The 8,036-nt window shown below is 42.0% G+C and overlaps 1 pseudogene; it reads left to right on the plus strand.

Moving 5' to 3' along the window:
• The first annotated feature begins 3,436 nt into the window (after positions 1–3,436).
• Positions 3,437–4,072, plus strand: LOC127690226 (gem-associated protein 8-like; annotated as a pseudogene).
• The last annotated feature ends 3,964 nt before the right edge of the window (positions 4,073–8,036 follow it).

Here is an 8,036-nt window from a genome sequence, read left to right on the forward strand (position 1 = left end):
AGTGACATGCCCAGTTTTCTGAGGAATTGCCAGACTGATTTCCAGAGTGGTTGTACCAATTTGCAACCCCACCAGCAGTTTCTCCACATCCTTGCCAACACCTGCTGTCTCCTGAGTTTTTAATCTTAGCCATTCTGACTGGTGTAAGCCATATCACCTACTTTTAATTGCACCAGGAATTTTGAAGTTCAGAATTTTAAAGAACTCCATTAAACAAAGATCTAATATAAATGTTGACATGAAGGGACAGAAGGAGTTAACTACTTTCTAAACGACTACCTAACCCAAACTTTCAGGTTTTATACCCCATCCCTAATGGCGTTTTCCAGAAATACCAGCTGTCCCCAATTCTTGAGACTTTTGGGTACCGTACGTTAGACTGGATCAGTCAAAGCTTTCCAGCTGTCCTTTCCCAGGGCTGTATGCATCCACACACTGATCATCACATGCATCCTGACCTGTTTCTTATTGGTTTTACATGTCATTTGCCTTCCCTTTTTTCCATCCCCTGAAGCTCCCCCCCTTGCTCCCTATCCTTCTCCACTGCTGCAGTTTTGTATGCAGTAACAAAAGGATCATCAAAGGGTATTCTGGATGAGGAAAGAAAATATTGACTTTTATTTTGACTAAACATCAGAACAGAGTTCCATAGTGTTTTAGAGTTCCTGAATTTGGAGGATCAAATGATATAGAATTTAACATGGTTGTTGCCAATTTTGTCTTTCAGTTTTTGATGATGCTCTGAAGAAAGGGGAGGAAAAGAGGAAGGGGGATAAACGAACCTATAATTAGCTTGAATCTTAAAAATAAACAAAACTCAAAGTTATTGTTCTGTGCAGTGTTTCTGACATAGAGGATAAAAATAAATGAAACAAAGATCCATTCTGGGCATAAAGAATGGCACTCCCTGCTCAGTTTTCAAGTCTGAAAGGTGGAGTCGTAAAGGAAAAAAGCGTCCCGAGTGTCAAAGGCACAAAGCCTGCAGAATTTCAGCCGAGGGGTGAAGAGGAGGTGGAAGAAAGTAAACTCTGAGGTTGGACAAGCAGTTCTGGATAAAAGAATAAGAAAGTTCTCCAGGGACCAGGTCAGCGGTAAGCCAAATTCTGACTTCTGTTGTTTTCCAAGGCGAGAGATGCTGCGGTGCATGCGTGCTGGACTGGATGGTCGAAAAGCCTTTCTTTGCCTGCCAACCCAGCACCTGCCTGGTTTAAAGATCAAGCTGTAGAAGAGATCCAGTTATGGTCTTTTAAAAGGAAGACAGAAAAGCAGCTAAGAAAAGAGGGAGCCAGAAAGGGTATAGTCAGTTTGACTTAACAGTTGATAGGAAAGAACCTCAATCCAGGTTTTGGCCAAGCTTACAGCTGGTGAAAGGAACAGGGATAGTGTGGCCACTGAGGAGTTGCTGGGAAGACTGCAGTGAGACCGCTGGCTAAGAGGTTGAAGGCTTTCCCACAGCTTGCCTTTCTTTCTTTCTTTCTTTCTTTCTTTCTTTCTTTCTTTCTTTCTTTCTTTCTTTCTTTCTTTCTTTCTTTCTTTCTTTCTTTCTTTCTTTCTTTCTTTCTTTCTTTCTTTCTTTCTTTCTTTCTTCTTCTTCTTCTTCTTCTTCTTCTTCTTCTTCTTCTTCTTCTTCTTCTTCTTCTTCTTCTTCTTCTTCTTCTTCTTCTCTCTCTCTCTCTCTCTCTCTCTCTCTCTCTCTCTCTCTCTCTCTTTTTTTTCTGGGTCCTGTTGGAGTGGAGACAGTCTCACTTTCAGCTTTCTCAGGTGGCTGGGCTACTATGTAAGTCATAGTATCACAACATGGTCAGTGTACTTGTATCCTCAAATTCTCATGGTGCTCTGGTAGTCAGCAGTGGACGTGTGAATCAGTGGAACAGTGAAAAGAACTGAGAAGGCACTGTGCTCATCTAAAATTAGGTAGAACAAATTGTTGATGGTCACAGTGGTGGTGGTGGTGGTGGTTTTGTGTGTGTGTGTGTGTGTGTGTGTGTGTGTGTGAGAGAGAGAGAGAGAGAGAGTGAAAGAGTTAGCTTTTTATTTTCTTCTCTGAAAAATAAAAAAAGGAATAACCCCTGAAGATTTTTTTTTCCATGGGAAAGGAACTCTTGATTTGGTTCAAGCCTTTTGCTGCCTCTAGATGTTACAATGTTGTCTTAGATGATACTTTATATTCAGTGCTCCTTTTGATGCCTGACTTGCTTCTGTGCAATCTTGTGAAGCTGTAGCAGACAAAGGTCTGCTGTTTTTCAGCATGTTGCCGTTTCAAGAAAGCCACATGTGGTGTTTGTCTTGTGGTCCCCAAAAAAGTAGCAGTGGTATCTTCAAGTGAAAGTCTAAAATAACAAGAAAAATAACTTTGGCTAGGCATGTAAAAGTAGATTATAAGCCAAATAATCAGCTCTCCATGGTGACTTCCTATAGTTGATTAATATGATAGAAAGATTTTATAAAATGTTTTAATTGGTTTTCCTCACATGCTGAGATATAAGAGGTCTCCTAGAATCAGAGACCATTCCCTTGGCAAATGATTGTTGAGGGTTACAAATAATGAAAACTAGGTCTTTTGAGTAATATTTTCATCAGAGTCACAGTATCTCTTGAGAGCATCTAAATATGCTCAGGCTTGATGGTGCAGTGCGAGTTTTGGTTTCTTTAAAAACCCAGTTATGTCATGTGACTATGTTTTTGCTTTAATCCCAGGTGTGGGATATGAGGCTGCTTCAGTTTGTCCACAGCCATTAACTATCACTGTCTAGTCCTCTAGTGGGATGTGACTTTTGCCAGCTGCAGATGGTTTAATTCTTGGGACTCTTGAGAGAGTATAAATGCGAGAGTCCTAGAAGGCCAGCAGCAACTTGCTGCAAGCCACCCCCACCCCCTTCTCCGAGCTGCTGCTGCATTTGCTGGATTGCTGGATTGCTGGACTTCTGAATGTTCTGATGACAAAGATTGACTTTGCTCTAAGAAACACAATAACCCTAATCATTAAGAAGTAGTCTATTTTGTTGGCTGAAAGATGTCTTTGTCCCCTTTCCCCTCTAACCTTTGTCTTCTATCTAGTGTTTGGGGGTTGGAAGGGATTAGGGTAAAATAAGGGAGGTAGAGGTATAAGAACATAATAAAATGCAACCCTCCCCCACCCCTGCCATAGCACTGCCATGATGGCGAATCTCCTCTGGGTGATTATCCTTGCACTAAAGTTAATCGATTATAAACCATAGATCACCATCACATTCCCTCAATGTCCTGAAAGAGTCCTCTACACCACTGCTTCTTAACTCTTTTATATACTATGATTTAAAAAATGTATTTAAAAATGAAGGCCCCCTCCTCTTCCCCACCATGAGATAACTAGGTTCGTGGTTGCTCACTGCCCGAGATCTACAAGCTGTGTGCCCATGAGTTCCCACTTGGACTTTTGCAATCAGAGGTAACAGCAATGGCCTCAACATGGAGGGCTACTGCATCTTGGTATTCTCACCCAGTATATGCAATATTCTGGCAACATTATCATCACGCAATGCTTTGGATGCAAAGCCACCAGCATGCCCACAGAAAGTTCAGAGTTCTTCCCTGGCACTCTCTTGCTTATGAGGCTGTGCATCCTTGGAACTCACAAGGCCAGCACATGGCATGGCAGGAGTCTCCCTACAGTGTCTCCCATCTCAAAAGCTCCAAGCGGCCTCTGCACAACAGCGATAGAACCCAGGCATCCACAAGAGAAAATGAGGCACTGTATAAAGAGGAAGAGCTGGAGTCGGATTCAGATATGGAAATCACCTAGGAGCTGTGTCAGTATTTCACATAGACTGAGAGGCACAGAAGAGTGATGATGGCGACAGCAGCAGCTGGACACGGAGCGCCTGGATGACTATGAGAATGCAGACCATGGCCTGTACTTCAACCACCATTGGTCAGTGGAGCCCCCATCTGGAAGCCCTGGGAGCTGCACTAAGAGAGAAGAAGCACTTACATCCTGATCCTGGCCATGGCGGCCGCTGTGCAGCTGAGCTTTGACAAGCACTGTGAGAGAAAGCAGCTGAACTACTGGCCTGTCATTCCCCTGAAGTTCTGAGTCCTGGGCACCAGGACCCTAGGCAATGCTCCACAGTTCCTAGCCTCTCCCTCTTCCTCTCTTCTGGACATTTTTCAAAGAAAGAGGCCTGTATACTGACATGGTGGATACAGTCTGTCAGCCACTTATAATTCTGTCAGCAGGAGGTATACTGTTGCCAACACAAGGAACATTCACTGTCAAAGTGATAATTGTATGTATTGGACTGGCTCTCAGTTTTCTCTGTAACAATCTGGTTCACTGAAATTATTGCCTAGATATACTGCCTATTGTTTTGCATTTTAATTTCCTTCTTTAAACATCCAGAATGTCATAAAAGCCTTAAGTCACCATGTCATTTATTCCTACATTTTTAGACCAGTTTTCATACAGCCCATGCTAGCTACAAACTCTTAAATCTTCCTGCTTCCTCCTCCAAATGCTAGCTTACAGGTTTGCACTGCCCCCACTGAGCCTCTGTCCACATATTTTCTCAGACCGTAGCTCTTTGGATCCCTCTGAAAATAATGCAAGTGAACAGTAAGACAGTTGTCACTTGTTACTCAGCTAGGTGTCAGCCCTCATGCTAGATAAAAGACCTGAGAGTAAATACTCTGGGCTTGGCAGGCCATGTTGTCTGTGTCATAACTGCCTAACCCTGTCTTCATAGCATAAAAACAGCCATAGTTACAGAATAAACAAATGAATGTGATTGTGTTTCAATAAAACTTTATTTGTAAAAAACAAAACAAAAATATATTTGAAAATTAATTCTTGAATGTAAAAGGATCTATATTGAGAGGCAATAAGAAAGTATTCATGGAAGCATTATATTTCGTGAGGAGAAAAGCCTTTAGTTAGGCTTGGTAGTGAAGAATTACCTCTATTTAAACAAAATGCTTTAAGCTAGCTGTTGCTGATGGCCGTGGCAACTCCTGTCTTCTAGCTTTGGTTCAGCCCTAGTAGGAAGGTGGAGCATGTCTAATGCTTCATGTACAGAGGTGTATCCATGTAGATGAAAATGTTAGGGACAGTGCTACATCCCATTGCTTCACTGGTTCTTTGGGCTGCTTCGATCCCAACCTTGTGTCCTGGGTAGAATCCACTCATCTGCATCTTCTAGGCCTTGGGACCTCTACCCTTGATGTCTGAAGTAGATACAACTCTAGCTCAGAGAAACTTAACACACTTGGGCTGAGGCTGAAAAGTCTCACAGGATGGTGGTCACTCATGGTGCATGATGGCGATGCACACTCAGGGAACCAGCCACCCTTCACACCCCTGATTCTAGGCAGCATAGGTGAGTGGTTACGAAAATGAGGTTCTGTAATCCCGCTTTCTGAAATTCCAGGTCTAACGTGGCTCAACATTTATGCAGCTATTCTTATTTACAATTGTTTACTCCCTCAGAGAACAGAAAGTTCTAGGATTTAATCTAAATGTCTATACATAACCAACACTTGCCACATATGGGTAACACCTTAGTGTATTGCCTGGCATGTGGAGCACCTAGTAAATGTTTCTTCATTTTGTTTTCTAGATGAAACTGATGAACTTGAAAATGCACATCTTGATAATTGTAAGAGTTATTGAAGGAGATGGTGAAATCTTTCATAATAAATATTATGCACAAGCCAGCAGCATTCTGGGATACCTCTAGTCAACCATTCTGGACCTAATGCAGGTGGTGGGAGGGTTATAGGATGTTTCATGGTTCTTTTCAGTTTACTTGGCCAATGACCCCCCCCTTCTCTCTCTTGTGAACACCCCATTCACTGATCATCTTTCCCCGTTGTCCATTTACTGTTTCACTGGTTACTTTTGACAGAAGAAAAAAATGTTGGACTTTGAAGGAAGTATATAAGCTTTTAAATTAAGTTCCCTTTTCTCCAGAAGCCAGCTAGCTCTAACAATTGTTAGATGCTTGAAGATTTTCATAATGGCTATGGGATAGTTTGATTTACATGGATTGAATCTACTTTATGAATAAACTGCATTCCAAAATATAAATTAATTGGCTGGAGCTTTTACTGATCTTTTCACAAATGCTATAAATGCAGTTTTAATTTTTAGACCAGCCTGATGGTGTATTCCTAATGGAAGTTCTCAGTGGCCACACACTGTATTCTAGGTTCTGGTAACTGGAGGCCTGTGACACAGATGGAGGAGGGAGAAATAGAAGGTTTCACCGTATATGGTACAGTATTGACCCCATCAGAATTTCTAAACCATGCATTTTTGGGGGGTGACTGTCATATCATCTTTTCTGTTCCCTTGAATACTTCCCAGCACTCTTACTCAAACTGTGAAACAGTAGTGGGTTGTGGAACTAAGTTATTTGGCTCTTGCAAAACTTACAGAATTCACGTATAACTTCCTAACCACAAAGTATTTTAAAGGGAAATATTAATAAATGTGCTATCAGACAAGTAAAACGAGGGACCCCTAAGAATTAAAATTTCCCCAGGGATCCCATACTGGAGGCTCAGAAAGTCTGAAACCCTGGCTCCAGGCATAGGAGAAACTTGCCTTTCAGGAAGCTATTTCTCACAATCTGATGAGTCAGACTGTCTTCAGGAGAGGCTGGAGACAAGACAGAGTGCCAGTGATGGCTAAGACCTCTCACTGACCAGGAGCACTGGGCTGTACTTACCCCAGTCCTTTATGTAAAGCTAAATTTCAAGGCAATGCACTGAAGATGGACTTGGGGAGAGGCACTGGGTCAGTTTATCTGTCCCTCTTCCTTACTTATGTGGCCACACTGAGTAAGTCTCTTATTTCTGCCTTTCACGATGACTTGTTTTTTAATGCCTTACATCAGATGGATGGCTGAACCTAGCTTGTGACTGGCAGAGTTCAGGCTCTGACCCTAAAAGCTCCAGGAATGCTGGGCTGTTTTGCAAATGTTGTAAATATTCTGTGATCTTAAATTGAGTAGGAAGAGAAGTGTGATTTGGTTCCTTTCTTCTCTTTTAAAAACAAAAATGATTAAATCTCTTAATCTAGGCTTACAAACCTTGCTGTGTAATCAAGAACAGGAAATCCGTCCTCGAGGACATCTCTGGGTCTTCGAGTTCAATATTAAAAACACCTGCTCTCAGTGAGTCCATAGTGGACCTTTATTAGGGCAGATATTTCTAGTTTTGCTAAAGCATATCCCCATGGTACCGGGAAGCAGAAAAAAAATGAGCGCACAGGTCATAGTTATTAAGAGGCTGAAAAAGAATGAGAATGAACTACCTGTTTTATAATGTTGGAGAACTGGTCCTTTCCTAGTCCTTCTTTAGTCTGGTCATTTGTCTCTCATTGCTTGACTACCAGGACCATTGTCAAATAGGCATGCATGAAATTCACTGCTCCTGAAGGGAAATCTAGCAAAACGGTGATGGAAATGCTCTAGTCTTCGGCACCAACCCACCGGTCTTGGACTCTCCCCCAAACTTTGTTCATTTTACGATCTTAAACTCACTGTAGTTAGTTGATTAATTTTCCTGGAACTAAAACTTAGGTGTAGCGTGTGAGGGTTTGAACGGCTGTTTTGTCCTCTTTTTTTTTTTTTTTAAATTGTATGTGTTTGGTATGTGCATGTGATTATACAGGGGTATGTGCCCATTTGTGCCCAAGCAGGGCACAGAGAAGGACACTGGGCATGTTCCTCTATCACTCTGCATTATAGGTTTGAGATGGAATCTTTCATTGAGACAGAAGCTGGTTAAGGCTAGGCTAGACTGATGGGCCAGAGAACTCTCACGATCCACCTGTTTCCAGCCCAGCGCTGGGATGCTTTATCTCAAATGAATGTTGGACTACTGTTGTTATCATATTGGAATGCAAATATTCCTAAGAACAATCCAAGAAATTTGAGTCTCTCCAGTGTGCAACTCCCAGAGATTCTGAGACTCACATTTCTGGGTGTGTATCCCTTTGTAGCACTGTGACCCACAACAAAAAGATATTGAAAATATCAAGTAGGGTTTGAATGCTG

The sequence above is a fragment of the Apodemus sylvaticus genome, chromosome 7 (genome assembly GCF_947179515.1).
Source record: "Apodemus sylvaticus chromosome 7, mApoSyl1.1, whole genome shotgun sequence".
Lineage (NCBI taxonomy): Eukaryota > Metazoa > Chordata > Mammalia > Rodentia > Muridae > Apodemus > Apodemus sylvaticus.